At 38.2% G+C, this 16,058-nt stretch overlaps 1 long non-coding RNA gene across 1 annotated transcript; it reads right to left on the bottom strand.

Moving 5' to 3' along the window:
- Nucleotides 1-1,859: 1,859 nt before the first annotated feature.
- On the bottom strand, nucleotides 1,860-15,544 carry LOC126614458 (uncharacterized). The gene is made up of 2 exons (XR_007620394.1): nucleotides 10,770-15,544; nucleotides 1,860-2,199 (listed from the first exon to the last, which is right to left on the bottom strand). It is a non-coding gene; the product is annotated as an uncharacterized LOC126614458 (long non-coding RNA).
- Nucleotides 15,545-16,058: the final 514 nt, after the last annotated feature.

Here is a 16,058-nt window from a genome sequence, read left to right as displayed (position 1 = left end):
CAAGGAAAGTTGATTAAGGGTGATGATGGGTGGTAGAACTCGTCCGAACGGCGGGATAGCCGTCAAACCCACCCGCGAACCCGATGAAGTTCTTCATGAATTTTGGCCTAAAACCCCTCAATCTTGGGTGGAAATGGTAGAGGGGAGGTTAGGGAAGAGATTTTAGGTGATGGACGGGTGTATTTGGCCTAATAAAATGGTGGAGGAGGCCGAAAATTACCCCGGCCAAACGGGACGGGTGTATGGGTGCACGGGTCACCCTGTTTTCCCTCTTTTTCTTCTTTTATTTTTTATATTTTGATTGGCTGATGCAAAATGGGCTTGGTGAAGTCTGATTGGGTGCTATTTGAAAGGAAATAATTTTATTGGTGGCCACTCCCACAAGGTGGGAGTTCTAATAATTTAAACTGAAATTTAACTAACCAATTTCAAACGTCCGTAACTATACTGTTATAATCCAAACTTGCAAACGGCTTTCGCCTATACATTTGTACCAACGAGTACTATACAAATACGCCAAAAGAATAAGTCATACGTTCCTCTAGACGACGGTCAACATAAATCAAAGTCCTCGCCTCTAGGGCATTTTCGTCAATTCACGCTTTTAAAATTTATAAAATTGTAAAATTTGGGACGGGTTGTCACAATGAATTTAGGATTAGTAAATTTAAAAAAAAAATTATGTAGGCAATCCAAATTTAATTTTATGAAATTTTGACATAAAAATATTTAAATTTCGGTAAATATTAAAAAATCACCAAACCGATACTATGAAACTCGTGGAACACTATGAAAGAATATGAAACACATGAAAGAATTATTATTTTTAATTATTTTAGCCGTTGGATTTAAATTTGGACCATTAGATCTTTTTCTTTAATGTTAGATTTGATCATATTGGATTTTAGCCGTTGAATTCAATGAATTTATAAATATAAAATTATAAAATATATATATATATATATATATATATATATATATATATATATATATTGGGCCAACCCACTAACCTGGGTAAAGTTATGGGTTAAATTTACCCCAACAAATGAGTTTGTGGTTAAAACTCATATTTGGCCCAAGGGTTGGAACAACTTGAGGTAAGTTTATAACCTAAAATTTGAGTTTTACTCCAAGGATTTGAAGTTCCACTATAAAATGATTTGTCAAATCTAGAGAGTATTTCAATTACTTGTAAGTCTAAATTTGATTTAGTTGCATTCCTTGTAGATTTTTCATTCCAGTTTTGATGTGTTTAATTGTTGGATTATCACTAATATTTTGATTTTCATCATCAAAAATCTTCTTGCATTGCAAGTCATGATAAATTCTATTTTTGCAATTGTTCGAGTATATCAATCAACTTCAACGCAATGCATTCATTTGGTATTGCAATTTGTTGGCCTTCAAAAGTTACCACTTTCATTGGAATGATCACGACTAGCCAAACGTGGAGTCTTGAAGACATCCATATAAATACCAAGATTTATTTGGGCACAAAAATGGCTCTTTGGGCTAATTTATTTAACATGAGTGGAGGATGCCTAACCTCATATGAAAGAAATTTTCTCAAAGAGATGGTGATGAGTAACTACAAAGGCATCAAGTTCCAAGCCATCTTTTATTCAACGAAAAATTTGGACTCTAATTTTTTTTTTTTTTTAAGAAGAAGATACGATAGCGATTTTATTCATAATATGAATGATACAATCAAGAAGGAGGACATCCTGAATAGTTGTCAGAAGCATCTCAAACCAATGACTAGAAACAGTAGAGATTAAGGCCAATTGGCGAAACTATGGCCGCTAAATTGGCGGATTTACGTATGTGACTTACTCTCACAGTAGAGAAGTTTTACAAGCTGATTTTAACATCCTCAATTAATAATAAACCACTGGCAAAAAATCCACAACTATGACTACAAATAACTTGGACCACTTGTAACGCATCATTCTCCAGAATGACATGTTGCCAGTGCCACTATACAACCAAACGCAACCCTTCACAAGCAGCTAAGATCTCCGTAGTGTAGGGGTCAGTCACATAAGGAATTTTGCAAACGAAACCTTCAGCATAGCTACCAGCATCGTCAAGAAAAACCACACGGATACCCCTACACTTAGTATTTGCGCAAAAGAGTACATGCCCAAAAATCCAAATTATTGCTCCAATATGTTCTCCTCAACTACAAAGAGTGCATGCCTAAAAATGAAAGATTGTAAATGTAGAGAGAGAAAGTGAAAACCTTATTACTGTAGTGAGTAAACATTCATTACAAAACAATATATAGTAGCTCATTATATATATGCAACTACAAGACTTAACAGCAAAGTAAAACCGCCTAACAATCGAAAGCACAAAATCATGACATGTGTCACCTTAGAGATCATGACACTTAACATTTACATATTGGTTAATACCCCCCTTCAGTCTCAACTGGGGAAACCCAACTTGAGATTGTAACAATGATGTAAGAAGGAATGACCATGGAGACCTTTTGTCAAAACATCAGCAACATACTCAACTTGCAAATCCTATTTCTGCACTCTTTCTCTAACATAATGAAAATATGTATCCAGATGTTTTATTTGAGTATGAAACACCAGATTAGAACATAGTGCAAGAGTAGAGATGTTATCACAAAACAGAAGTGGTGGAACATGTAAGACTACTTTCAAATCTCTCAAAATAAGTCGAACTCATTTAACATCAGCTGTAGCATTTGCCAAAGCCTTATATTCAGCTTTTATGGAGCTTTTAGACACACTGCCTTGCTTCTTGGATTGCCAAGAAATGGGATTTTGACTAAGAAATACAACATAACTGATCACTGATCTCTGAGTGTTAATGTCACAAGCCCAATCTGCATCACTATAAACTGTGAGATCCAACTGATGAGTTGCAGAATATGTAAAGCCACAATCAACAGTTCCTTGTAAATATCGAAGAATCCTTTTGACTAAATGAAAATGAGCATCAGTTAGAGTAGCCATGAATTGGCAAGCATAATTGACTGCAAAAGCTATGTCAGGGCGAGTAAAAGTGAGATATTGAAGCTCCAACCAAACTTTAAAATAGTTTTGGATCAGCCATAGGTATACCTTCATCCTTAAGAAGCTGAGTGTGTGGTTTACAAAGAGTTGGACAGGAATTATAGGACTCCATACCTGCTTTCTCTAACATATCCTTTACATATTTTGATTGAGAAATAAACTAATCACCATTATCTTTATGAGTGATTTGTAATCCCAAGAAAATAGTGAGTTTGCCCATATCCTTCATATCAAACACTTCCCCCAAATCAATGATCACTTATTGAACAAGAATAGATTTAGAACCTATGATAATTATGTCATCGACATAAAGAATGAGAATAACCACATCAACTCCATGTGTTTTGACAAAGAGACTAGGATTTAATTCTGAAATAGTGAATCCCAAAGCAGGTAAATAAGTGGTGAACTTGGAATTCCAGGCCCTAGGAGCCTATTTAAGTCTATATAAGGATTTGACAAGTTTACACACATATTCTAAATGCTCAGCATCTTGAAAACCTTAAGGTTGCTTCATGAATACCGCTTCTTGCAAATCGCCATGTAAAAAGGTGTTCTTGACATCCAATTGCATAAGGACCATTTTTAAGATGGTGCAAGAACAAGAATAATTAGAACCGTACTATGTCTCACCACAAGACTGAAAGTATCCTTATAGTCTAAACCATGGAGTGTGAGCATGGACAGGTAACAAAGACTTTGATGTTGATGGAGAGAGTAAAGTAGTGTGTTGTGGAGAGGTCTGCACTTGAACACTTGTATGCAAATCTGGACTTAAAAATATGGAAGAATTCTGTGAACTACTTGATGTACCAGTAAATTGGTGCCTATATGAAAAGCTATCATCAATTATCATCTGATCCCCTTTCTTCTCTGGATGAGTTTCTTACAGAGATGATGAGAGATGAATTATTAGTCCTTGTAGGTAAATGAAGGACATAGGAAACAATAATTGGATGATGAGATGTCTGACTTCCAATAACCCTCTGTGAATCACAACTAAGAGGTCTTTATTGAAAAGGAAAACTTTGTTCATCATAGATTACATGTCTGAATATCAACACCTCTTCTTGAACCTATGATAGCAAATGACCCCCTTATATCCAAGTGCATATCCTAGAAAAATACACTAATCTGTTTTGGCATATAGTTTGGAAGAATTATATGGCCCAAGTAAGGGATACATAAAAGTTCCAAACACTTTTAGTGTATATAACACTGGCTGAACACCAAATAGTTTATAAAATGGTGATTGCATGGCAAGTGATTCACATGGCATCTTGTTTATAAAAAACACAGAATGGGCACATGCATGATACCAAAAATTATGAGATACACTAGCTATTGTTAACAAGGTTATTACAGTTTTTAAGATATGCCTATGTTTTCTTTCAGCAGTTCTATTCTGCTAAGGTGTGTATGGAAATGAGACCAAGTGTATAATACCTTTTGCTCCCAAAAACTTCTTAAAAGAATGACTCATGTATTCTCTACCACTATTTGACTGAAAAAACTTAAGTGTAGCTTGTAAATGATTTTGAATAAAAGCAACAAATCTTTCAAACACTTCCAGAACTTGAGATTTGTACATCAATGGAAAAGTCCATGTAAACTTGGTACATTCATCAATAAAGCGCACATAATATTTGTAGCCCTCAACAGATATAACAGATGATGGACCCCATACATCACTACTTATTCGTTCAAAAGGTTTTACAGACTTCTCAGTTTTAGAATTAAACACTTGTCTAGACATTTTCCCTCGAAGACAATAGCTACATACATGTTTATTTATATATGGTTTGTACAAAATCTAAGAGTTGGATAGTATACTATGGAGAACTTCATTAGTTGGATGTCCTAACCTATGATGCCATAAAGATGCCTTCACTAGCTGTCCAAGAAATGCCTTTGATGCAGACTGTAGGAGCTGATTATACTTGAAAACAATTGCTTTATGATGTGATAGAGACCTCTACTACTTTTTCCTCTCATGAGAATTGTCTTTGTTACCTTGTCATGCACCCAAAATCCAAATTCATTAAGAATAACATAACAATTATTGTCTTTGAACAAAATATAAACCGGTATAAGACTTGCAACTAAATCAGGTACATGTAATACAATATATAAGTTTAAAGGTTAGGAGAGAGTTTTGATATAAAATGAACCAATATTCTTCACAGGAAGACATTCTCCACTGCCAACAATGATCTTTTGATCTCCTTCAAATGATGCAATCATGTTTAACTCCCCAACATCACCAATCATGTGCTATGTTGCCCCAGTGTCCATAATCCAGGATTGATTATGATTGAAGTCAGTAGAGGACTGAGCAGTCATTGCATTAAGTGATGAAGGTGGTTGTGCACCTTGAAAAACATAGTTAGCCCTATGGAAACAATTAAGAGTCGTATGGCCTCTTTTGCCACAAATATGGCATTCTAGGATGACATGGTTAAAAAGAGTTGATTGTTCATTTCTGTAATAGCAATTAGGCGCAATATGGCCTCACTTACTGCAAATTTGGCACTCATGTATGATATTTGACTTTTGGCCACTATTTCAATTCCAATTACCTTAGTTTTATCCTCATTTGTTGTTACCAAAATAGTAGCTTCCATTGTTTCTGTTGGTCGATTGTTAAATTGAGGATCATTATAGCCATTGTTATGCCTCTGAGATTGAAATTGTTAAGGTAGATTCCCCTAAGAAAAATGACCACCAGTGGGACCATTGCCATTAAACCTCTAAATTTGACCAACAAAGCATGTGCTACCATTAGAACCACCAAATGAATTATCTCCTGATAATATTGTTGACCAGCTGCTGTTCCAGATGATTCTCCTTGATAAAACTATCGCTGAGAACCAATTGAAGAAGATTCCCCTTGAGAAAACATTTTTGTCAATAGTTGTGCATAAAATTCCTTCAAGGTGATAGATGTCTTTTTGGCTACAATAATAGTTTGTATCATATTATAATCAGATGGCAACCCAACCAATGCAGCTACAATGAGATATGTTTATACCATATTTAGGGCCTCGTATTTAGATCTCGTACAATTACTCGGGGGACTTAAATGTAATTATGTGATAAAGGAATGGGCAAATATGTAATAAGTAAGGAGTCCTTATTCTATAAAAGGACTCCTCACCCTCACAACTAAGGAGGCCAACTCTTAGGCCTGAAACCCTCTCACATCCCATCTCATATTACAGATGCTCTCTCCCTCACTTCTCAGAGAAATACAATACAATCAGTGTGGACGTAGCCCAAACCTTGGGGTGAACCACGATACATCTTGTGTTATTTACTTTCATGCAGATTCACGGTCGGATTTACGTTGTTCCAAGACCTCCGGTTTTGTGCATCAACATTTGGCGCCATCTGTGGGAAACGACACAAAAAGCTATGTCGGTTCTTTTTCATTTTTTCACCTCCACCGTGAATCTGCAAAATCACAAAAACCCAAGAAACTAGTCCTAGCTCTCTCTCTATCTCTTCAATCAATCACAGATCTTGGCTCCATAAAAATAAAATAAAACGCTACCTCCCAATTCCCAATTACCAATTCCCAATTATTTCCCAATTCGATTCCTACAATCTCTCTCTCGACTTCTCCAAACAAAAACCCTGGAAGGCTCGAAGCAGAGAAAAACCCTCTCCTCCCACCATCACCTTTAGACATAATCATGGGAACTCCAGAAACATCCTGGGAACCGTGCCCCGACCGCATCTTCGACAACATAGGCGGCGCCTTCGGCATGGGCACTGTCGGCGGTTCCGCTTTCCACTTCATCAAGGGTGTTTACAGAATCAAAGATTATTCAACAGAACCAATGGTAGGTGGTAGTCTCTCTCCCAGAATCAAATCTCTCATCTCTCTGTCTGTTGCTGGGTCAGCTAAATCCGACTGAAATCCCTGAGAATTACGGGCTCAAAGTCTGAAGCGGTGGGGATGTCCCACACGGCGAGGAGCTGGATCCGTACCCAGGATCGAGTTCATTCCTCAAGAGGATCATTGGGTTTTCTTTAAATAGCAGCAGGGTTGTTGGGTTTTCTGAGATTTTTTTGAATGGCTTGCGTTGGAGCTGGTTTGATCGGGGGTAGTGCGTCGTCTTGGAATCTGTTGAAGGATAATAAGGCGAGGATGAAGAAGACGGTGAATGATAAGAAGGGGATGGACGACCAAGAATCGGCGTATGAGGCTCTGCTCTCGGATGATGCTGACCCAAGTGGGAATTACACCATTATGTGACTTTTCCTCTCCAATTTTATGGGGATCACTCTAAGAAGGCAACCATGGCTTCCTCATACCTTGAATCTTTCCTCACCCCCTCCTAGGACGACATCATCAAGCTCTGGACCGTTAACTCCGGTGACCGCACTCTGCGCGTCTGGAAGTGGAACCACATGCGGACAAGGTGTGGTGTGAACCTGCAAGCCTGGTGAACTCAATGATGGATTTACACCAAAGAAATCCAAAGAAATCCAAACTGGGATCCACGGTGTACCCTTCTCCCCAGGTTTCTACATCTATGGTGGAGCCTTACAACAACGTTCTCTCAACCTATTCTCTGTTGGAGCACACCGATGTATCTGTGTTGCTTAACAATGATGCCATCTACGACATCTGCAAAAAAAAAAGCAAAAGAGAAAGACAAAAGAAAAAAATGTGCAAGCTGTCACCAACGAGTCATATTCGTCGGTTCAAGCAAGGCAAAAGCAACAAAGGTGCAGAGATCAAGCAAAGCAGAAAAGCAGTGGGGAACAAAGCAGAAAAAAGAAAGCAAAAAACAAAAGCAGAAATCAAAAGAGAAAGCAAAAGAGAAAAGCAAAAGATTTTCCTATTATTATGATTCCTTCTGTCTGCCAGGTGAAGATAGAAAGAGAAGGCAGCAAAAAAACACTGCAAAAGCAAGGAATAAACACCTCACCCGAATGATGTAATTTATTTTTATTATCTTTTGGAGACATCTGTATAAACTCCATCAGAGGGTAATATGTATAAACCCCATCAGAGGGTAATTAAAAAAAAAAACCCAAAATAATGGGCTATAATGTCATATAGATGGCGAAGGCCCATATGCCCAAAAGACTCATGCCCTCTATTACCACCAACCAGGTGATCAAAAGTACGCCCAGTACTCCACAATTATTCGGCAACCTACTGCTATTACCACTAACCAGGTGATGAAATGTACAACCTGTACTCTAAAATCATTTGGTAACTAGTCATTCATGCCACCAACCAGGTGATGAAATGTACAACCCGTACTCCCCTTCATGCCACCAACCAGGTGATCAAAAGTACGCCCAGTACTCCAAATTATACATGAGCATTACTCATGTCATTCATACATAAACATTCATGAGCATCACTCATGAAAATCATACATAAACATTCATAACCATCATTCATGTCAACATTCATGAGCATCACTCATGTTAACATTCATGAGCATCACTCATGACAACATCCATGAGCATCACTCATGTCAATCAACATAAACATTCATGAGCATCACTCATGTCAATCAGCTTCAAAAGCTTCATTTACAGAGCTCCAGCTTCAAAGCTTCACTTACAAAGTTTCAGTGCAGGGTATACAAATCCCATCTCCGAACAACTGCCACTTCGGCCCATACATGGATTCAATTTGAAGTCTCCAGCCAACAGACTCTATTGACCGAAGACTTGAGGGACTACATTATGTACCATATATTAGGCCTCAACTAGGCTTCATGAAAAATACTTGGGGGACTTAGCCCATTATTTATGTATTAAGGAGCAAACCCTTATTCTATAAAAGGGACTCCCTCACTTTCATTAGAGAAAACCCATTATTCATGTACTGAGGAGTGAGCCCTTATTTTATAAAAGGAACTTCCTCACCTTCATTAGAGAGCAACGCCACCAACTGAGCAACCGCCTCGCCGCGAGCATCACTCCTAGCCCATCACTTATGTATTGAGGAGCGAGCCCTTATTTTATAAAAGGAACTCCCTCATCTTCATTAGACAGCAACGCCGCCAGTTGAGCAACCGCCTCGCCGCGAGCATCACTCTTAACCCATCATTTATGTATTGAGGAACGAGCCTTTACTCTATAAAAATGACTCCCTCACCATCATTAGAGAGTATCGTCGCCTACTGAGCAACCTCCTCACTGCGAGCATCAACTCTAGCCCATCACTTATGTATTGAGGAGCGAGCCCTTATTCTATAAAAGGGACTCCCTTGCCTTCAAACGCCACAAGCCGAGCCAACCAAGGCAACATTAACCACGAGCCGAGTAGCCTCGCAGCATGTGCTACTTTTAGTTGAGCATCATTTCAGATTGAGCACTGCCTCATATCGAACATCAGTTCAAGACAACATCTAGTTACTTCGACCCACGCATGGACTGAATTTCAAGTCTCCAGCCAAAAGACTTTCTTGACTGAAGACTTGGGGGACTACTGTTTATACCATATTTAGGGCCTCGTATTTAGATCTCTTACAAATACTCGGGGGACTTAAATGTAATTATGTGATAAAAGAAGGGGCAAATATGTAATAAGTGAGGAGTCCTTATTCTATAAAATGACCCTTCACCCTCACAATTAAGAAGGCCAACTCTTAGGCCTGAAACCCTCTCACATCCCTTCTCATATTACAGAGGCTCTTTTCCTCACTTCTCAAAGAAATACAATACAATCAATATGGACGTAACCCAAACTTTGGAGTAAACCACGATACATCTTGTGTTATTTACTTTTATGCAGATTCACGGTCGGATTTAAGTTGTTCCAAGATCTCCGGTTTTGTGCATCAACAAGATCATTGTCAGAGATGGCTTCTCCTGCAGCAACTAATTAGTGTTTCAAGTGTTTAAGTTGTAGCAAGTACTTCTCAATAGAATAAGTTCATTTCTTAATAGTATGGAGTTCAGTCTTCAAATGATTGATCCTTGCTCGAGACACTGTTGCATAACGATCAGTAAGTTGAGTCCATGCCTCATGTACAATTTTGCTGCCAACAACATACTCAATAGCTTCATCTCCAAGAGTAATAATGAGAAGACTAAGTAAAGCCTTGTCTGCCTTGATCCATTCACGATAAGCTGTTGTAATCTCTTTAGTAATTCCATTCTCCAAAGAGACCACATACTTTGGCAAACACACATTCGTACCATCAAATAAGTCAAACAGATTATAGCCTTCCAAAACAGATTGAAATTGGAAAGACCATTTGGCATAGTTATCATCCAATAATCGAATTGTAAGCATCCCTAGCAATCCATCAATCTTGAGTGGTGTAGATCCCATTTTCATAAAAATACCCAATGTAATACTGAAGAATTCACAATAAGTATCACAGAACAACACAACAAGAAAGCTTAGTGCTTGTAATTGCCACAACTTTGTGGAATCAGTGAGCTTTGTGCCCTAATTTCACCAAAATATAGGCTTCATGCCACAAATCTTGTTTGTAAAACTCCATACACAGGACGGAGCTTCGTGCTAAAACAATCTTTCACAAAATCAAAGGAATCACAACAAAAAATTCTCCAAAGAAATAGATATGGCTTTGTTCCTTCATAAATTTTCAAGATTTAACACTATTCATCTATCAATAGTTCACATATGGCATCGTGCCTTAACAAATTTCAAGAAATTGCAGGTAAAAGCTGTAAATTTAGAAGAACAACACCTAATTCATTTGATAGCCATACCTACAAAGCTCCAGAACTCCCACAAAAACTTCAACCACCTTCAAGAAACCCCAATTAATGCTCTGATTAGCACCAACAGGAGCACAAAATCTTCAACCGCCTTCAAGTAACACCGATTAACGCTCCGATTAGTACCGACTAATGCCTAGATCGGCACCGTACCCAGAAAAAACCTAGGCTCGATACCATCATAACAATTTGACAATGGAAGCAAGAAAGATTGCAAATGTAGAGAAAGTGAAAACTTTATTACTATAGTGAGTAAACATTCATTACAAAACAATATATCTCAGCTCACTATATATATGCAACTACAAAACTTAACAGCTAAGTAAACTAGCAACTGCCTAACAATCGAGAGCACAAGATCATGACACAAGTCACCACAAGGATCATGACATTTGGCATTTACATATTGGTTAATAGAGAAAACTAATGATCTTAAACCCACCATCTTTTTTTGGACTCATATATAAGAATATAGGTCTAAAATTATAAGTCTTGCGTAGAAGATGGCCTCACACTTCCGTCTAATAAATTGATTTCATTTTTCTTTTATTAAATTAAAATATAAGATAGTAATCCTAAGTACGTGTGCTCAAAGGGTAGTAGTATTATTTCTACCAAAAAAAAAGGGTAGTAGTATTATATATAACTTCATGAAGTAACTACGTTGTAGAAGTGGCAAGGAAATCAGAGAGCAAAACATTCACAAGCTCATACATAGATAAGGCAGAATCTACAGGAGGTATGACAAAACAATTACTACTCATCAACCCAACCTGCTGAGTTATGGAGTGAGTACGTCAGGTAAGAACCAAGGGCAAAACCCAAGGGGATACAAGAGTAACTAGATCGAACCTTTGTCGGATCATAATTGTCTCTACTCAACATAGGTCAGTCAGATCCCAAAGCACTCGTTGGTAAGCAGTTAAATCCATCCAGTCAAGATGCATTCGACTCCATAGTTGATGCGTTTCCCAAGTCAGACTCCCCTGTACATATTTCAATCATTTCATTACAATGTGGTCTATATGAGATGTCTTTCATGCACTCGATAACATGCTCCAAGTTTATAGCCCTATTGCCAGAACGGGGCTCATTGCTACTTGTGATGAACCTTCTTACTGTGTTGTCAGGAAGGTTGACCTGGATTCCACCGCTAGCAGCTACAAACTGCATACCAAGCTCAGAATTATGATTATCATTATCACCACGCTTAGTGGGTGTAGGCATTTCATTGTACATCTCATTAATTAGCAGGAAAATTTCCACTATGTGTTTTCTTCACTGATGAAATCTCATCCATTCCTCTTCTGTTCTTTTCACTTTCACCATGCTGTAGCTTTTGAAATGTATCATTGTCCCAATTTTTCTAACGACTGAGACTCATCTAGCATACTCCATCACCAATGCTCCTAGAATGGCTCTTTCTCTGCCCACCCAGTGAAGACTTGTTTTCCCCGGAGATGGAAGTCTTAAGTTCTTTTTTAGATGATGTATTTGTTGGCACATTTCTCGGAATATCAAACCCAGAACATACTTTTCTGTCATCCATTTTCGCATAAAATGTCTTTTGCTTCTTCTTGGATAGTCCAAGAGCAGTTTTTATCCTATGTAATTCTTCCAAGGGAAGTGTTCTCTTCTTAGACATGACCTTTTCTCTCTCTACAAGGGACTCTAATGTCAATTTTCTCTTCTTTTTTTTCACCCATATTCTTTTTCACTTCAACATTAGGGAATTTTAAGTGGTCCCTTAATATAGGTCTGCCGTAGTTTTGGTTAGAATAAAAGGCAAAACCACTCAGCAAAACTGCAGCCAACAAGATAACATGTAGAAGAAGCTCATTAGAGAAAATAATACTTACGTGCAATATATAAGGATGCGGTTAGGTAATAGACCTTCGCATGCTCTTGCTATTAATCTTCCTTCTCCGTGGCTTCCTTCTCCCATTTCAAAACCAATCCCTCTGATACAAGTTATACTAGCATCAACCATCTAGACACAATAGTAAAGGGACTATGGCATCAAGAGCCATAATCGCATATTAAAAACAAAACAAAACGAGTAGACCATTAAGAGAACTTGGGCAAACATTTCATGTGGTGTGATTTAGGGCATCACATGACATTTCATGTGGTATGATTTAGGACATCGCATGCACACGATAAACTTTAACTCACGATCCTTCATATCATACCATTGTTGTGCACTAAATCAATCTAAACAAATAAAATAAGGAAAATGGAATATTCCAGACCAAGAAAGATAAAAGCCAACAGAGAACAATTTACAATGAGCTTTTCTATAGTTTGCAAACTATCACAGCAAGCATAAACCAAAAAATAATCAATCACCTATAGTTCTCCAATTAGCGTGAAGAGGAAAAAAAGAAATACCTCTAAATTCTACAACTACCAATGCCTACAAAGAAGCCCAAAATTGCTCTACTCCACAATGTAATCACCTCTTTATCTTTGGAGATTCTAGTATTCCTTTCTAATCAAATCACTCAAAAGAAATTCAAACATCTCTATTAAGTTTCTAGCTTGATAATGTATACCTACACCAAAGATGCAATGTTTCTCCGAGTACAAATACACAAGATACTCGAATGACCCAACTCAATTATATTTGCCCAAATAGCTTATGCAACAATGTTGCCTCCTCCAATAGTTTGTCACCAAAGGCTTGTACAAGAACCTCCAATAGCTTATGCAACAATGTTGCTTCCTTCAAATAACAGTGTTTCCATACTGATTCCCTGTCAAAAAAAAAAAAAAATCTCCACAGGTGCTAAATCCTAACAAAGGCACAATCCTTGTCAATCAGTCTTTGCTCCTAAGCCCACTTATAATGAGTTTTCCTCCTAAGCCACCAAAATTTACCCACCAACTCCCCTCACCCCAAAATTAATTATCATAGAGAAGTTAACATATCTTAAATAACCTTGTATCCATTTCCTCTACACCACACCAAAGCCTCATTTTGCCTTTAGCACAAAATAAAAACTGGAAAAAAGGTCCTAAATACTGTTTAATAGAAAGAAGAAAACAAAATAAAACAAAGATAACCAAATTCCAACCAGAACAATGCCAAGACAATTAAATGGACACAATACACAATTTTCCATAAGATGAAATGGGCACAAAAACACAGCAAAGTAAAGAAGTACGTCATATGAAGTAAACAACATAATAATTGGATTCAAGAAAGGTATAAGGGGGTCTAATCAAAGTGAACAAAAGGAGGAGAAGACTATGAGGTAGTCAACCTAACACTACACAATGATTCAAAGAAATTATCATAACATTAAGTTGAAGTAAAAAAGAAAAATACCTAGAAAAGGGCCAGTTGTGAAGTACATATATTTTTGTCAGTGTGCCGATCGTTAAAATTATCAAGTGGCACTCCATATAGCTATATATAAAAATAATCCTATATCAACATACAATGATACCAACAATTAAACAGTAGTTCAGTTTCTTACAACAAACTCATACCTCTGCACTTATAGAGTTATAAGAGGAACCTAACTTTCCCACAAGCAAAGCATTGATGCTGCTTATATTTATAGTTCTTTCAAAGATAAGTTGGCGTACGTTGCCTACCAAGTTTAAAACAATAGTATATATTATATAAGATTTCAAACAAAGATCACAGAAAAAGATAAAAGATTTACGAAGTAAATATTTAACAAGAGCATACATCTACTTTGTCCTTGGTCAAGCCAAGAGATTTGCAATCAGATCCCAAAGCAGTCTCTATAGTTTCCTCTGTGTGGGCTTCTCTTCAAGAAAATTTGCTAACAACTGTTAAATCACAATTTGTCATTGAAGTTAATTGTGCATAAGAGAACGACAAAGTTTATATTTTGTTGTACCATATATTTGGCCTTAGTATTTGGACCTTATGACCTAGCCCATGATGTATGTAGGAGCTGAAGGAAACCCTTATATTATCTAAAAGGGATCCTTCTAGGGTTAGGCATGGGCCGGGCCGGGCCCAATTTTGAAGGGACCGGACCCTTGTTTAAAAGAAATGAGCTGAGCCGAGGCAGGTATAACATATTTTAATAAAGGAACCGAACCTAACTCGGCCCGGTTGAAATGGACCGGTTCGCATCGGGTCCACGAGTCTTTTTTTTTCTTTTCGGGATCATTCATTTCTTCTGCAACTCAATAGCATTGCCCGAACGACCACCACTCAAGGCCGTCTTCATCCATGCCCACCTCACCATTAGATCCAAACCCACCAAACTCAATTCCAAATCGCCACCCACAATGAGATTCAACGCTACCTAACTCAGATTTGCCTCTTCTCCTGCTCAAATCTTGGATAAGAAGCATGAAATTGAATCATATGCACTAAATATATGAAGTTAGACAAAGAGAGACCAGAGCGACGGAGGAGACGAGGGCGTAGGCGGTGCATAAAGCGTAAAAGATGTCGTCCTGCCACTAGGAGGACTCGTTGATCTCGTCCCACTAGTTGAAGAACATCGAGACGACTTTCATGGGCGTAAAGCTCCATCTTCGTTGATCTAGAACCCACCATCATCAACGAGGTTCTTTATCGTCATAGCGCCATCATCGTCAATCTTCGATCTTTGATATCCTCAGGTGCCTCGAAACATCCCCGATTTAGAGCCTCGTGTCATTGTCGATGCCATATTCAACGGCCGGAGTCGGGAGATAGAGACATCGAGTTGGGATGAGCAAGAGAAATGGGGACAAAGGATGAGCTTGACTGGTTGCGCCACTGCCAAATCCAAACTCTAAGATTGAGATTGAGAGAGAGAGAAGGGGACTCAATGAGTAAAGCATAGGACAGGTCGGTTCAGGGACCCGGGTTCTAGCCCCACCCCTGTAGATACCCTATCCCCGCCCCAACTCGCCCCACCCCGTTTTGTCTCTACCATATTTGGCCCGCCCAGAATCGACAATATCCGTCCAGACCCGCTGGTCTTGTACCCATTTGCCCAACCCTAGATCATTCACCCTTACTTTAAGGGGGGCAAAGAATAGCAAAAAGAGCAAACCCTACCCTCTATCTCCATGTACATTGTAACCCTCAATTTACATGGTGAAACCGAATCGACACCAGTGTGGACGTAGCCCCAATTTGGGGTGAACCACAATATATCTTTGTGTTCTTATACGTTTGTGTGATTCAGGATCGGATTTACGTTGGTCCAAGATCGACCCGATTTCGTGCATCAACATATTTCTTGCAGAAGGCTTAAGTTGTAATATTGGCTTTGAAAAGTTACTTATGGTTCAATAGAA

The sequence above is a fragment of the Malus sylvestris genome, chromosome 3, assembly GCF_916048215.2.
Source record: "Malus sylvestris chromosome 3, drMalSylv7.2, whole genome shotgun sequence".
Lineage (NCBI taxonomy): Eukaryota > Viridiplantae > Streptophyta > Magnoliopsida > Rosales > Rosaceae > Malus > Malus sylvestris.
The sequence above is the reverse complement of the archived record's forward strand: the minus strand, read 5'-3'. Positions and strand labels throughout refer to the sequence as shown.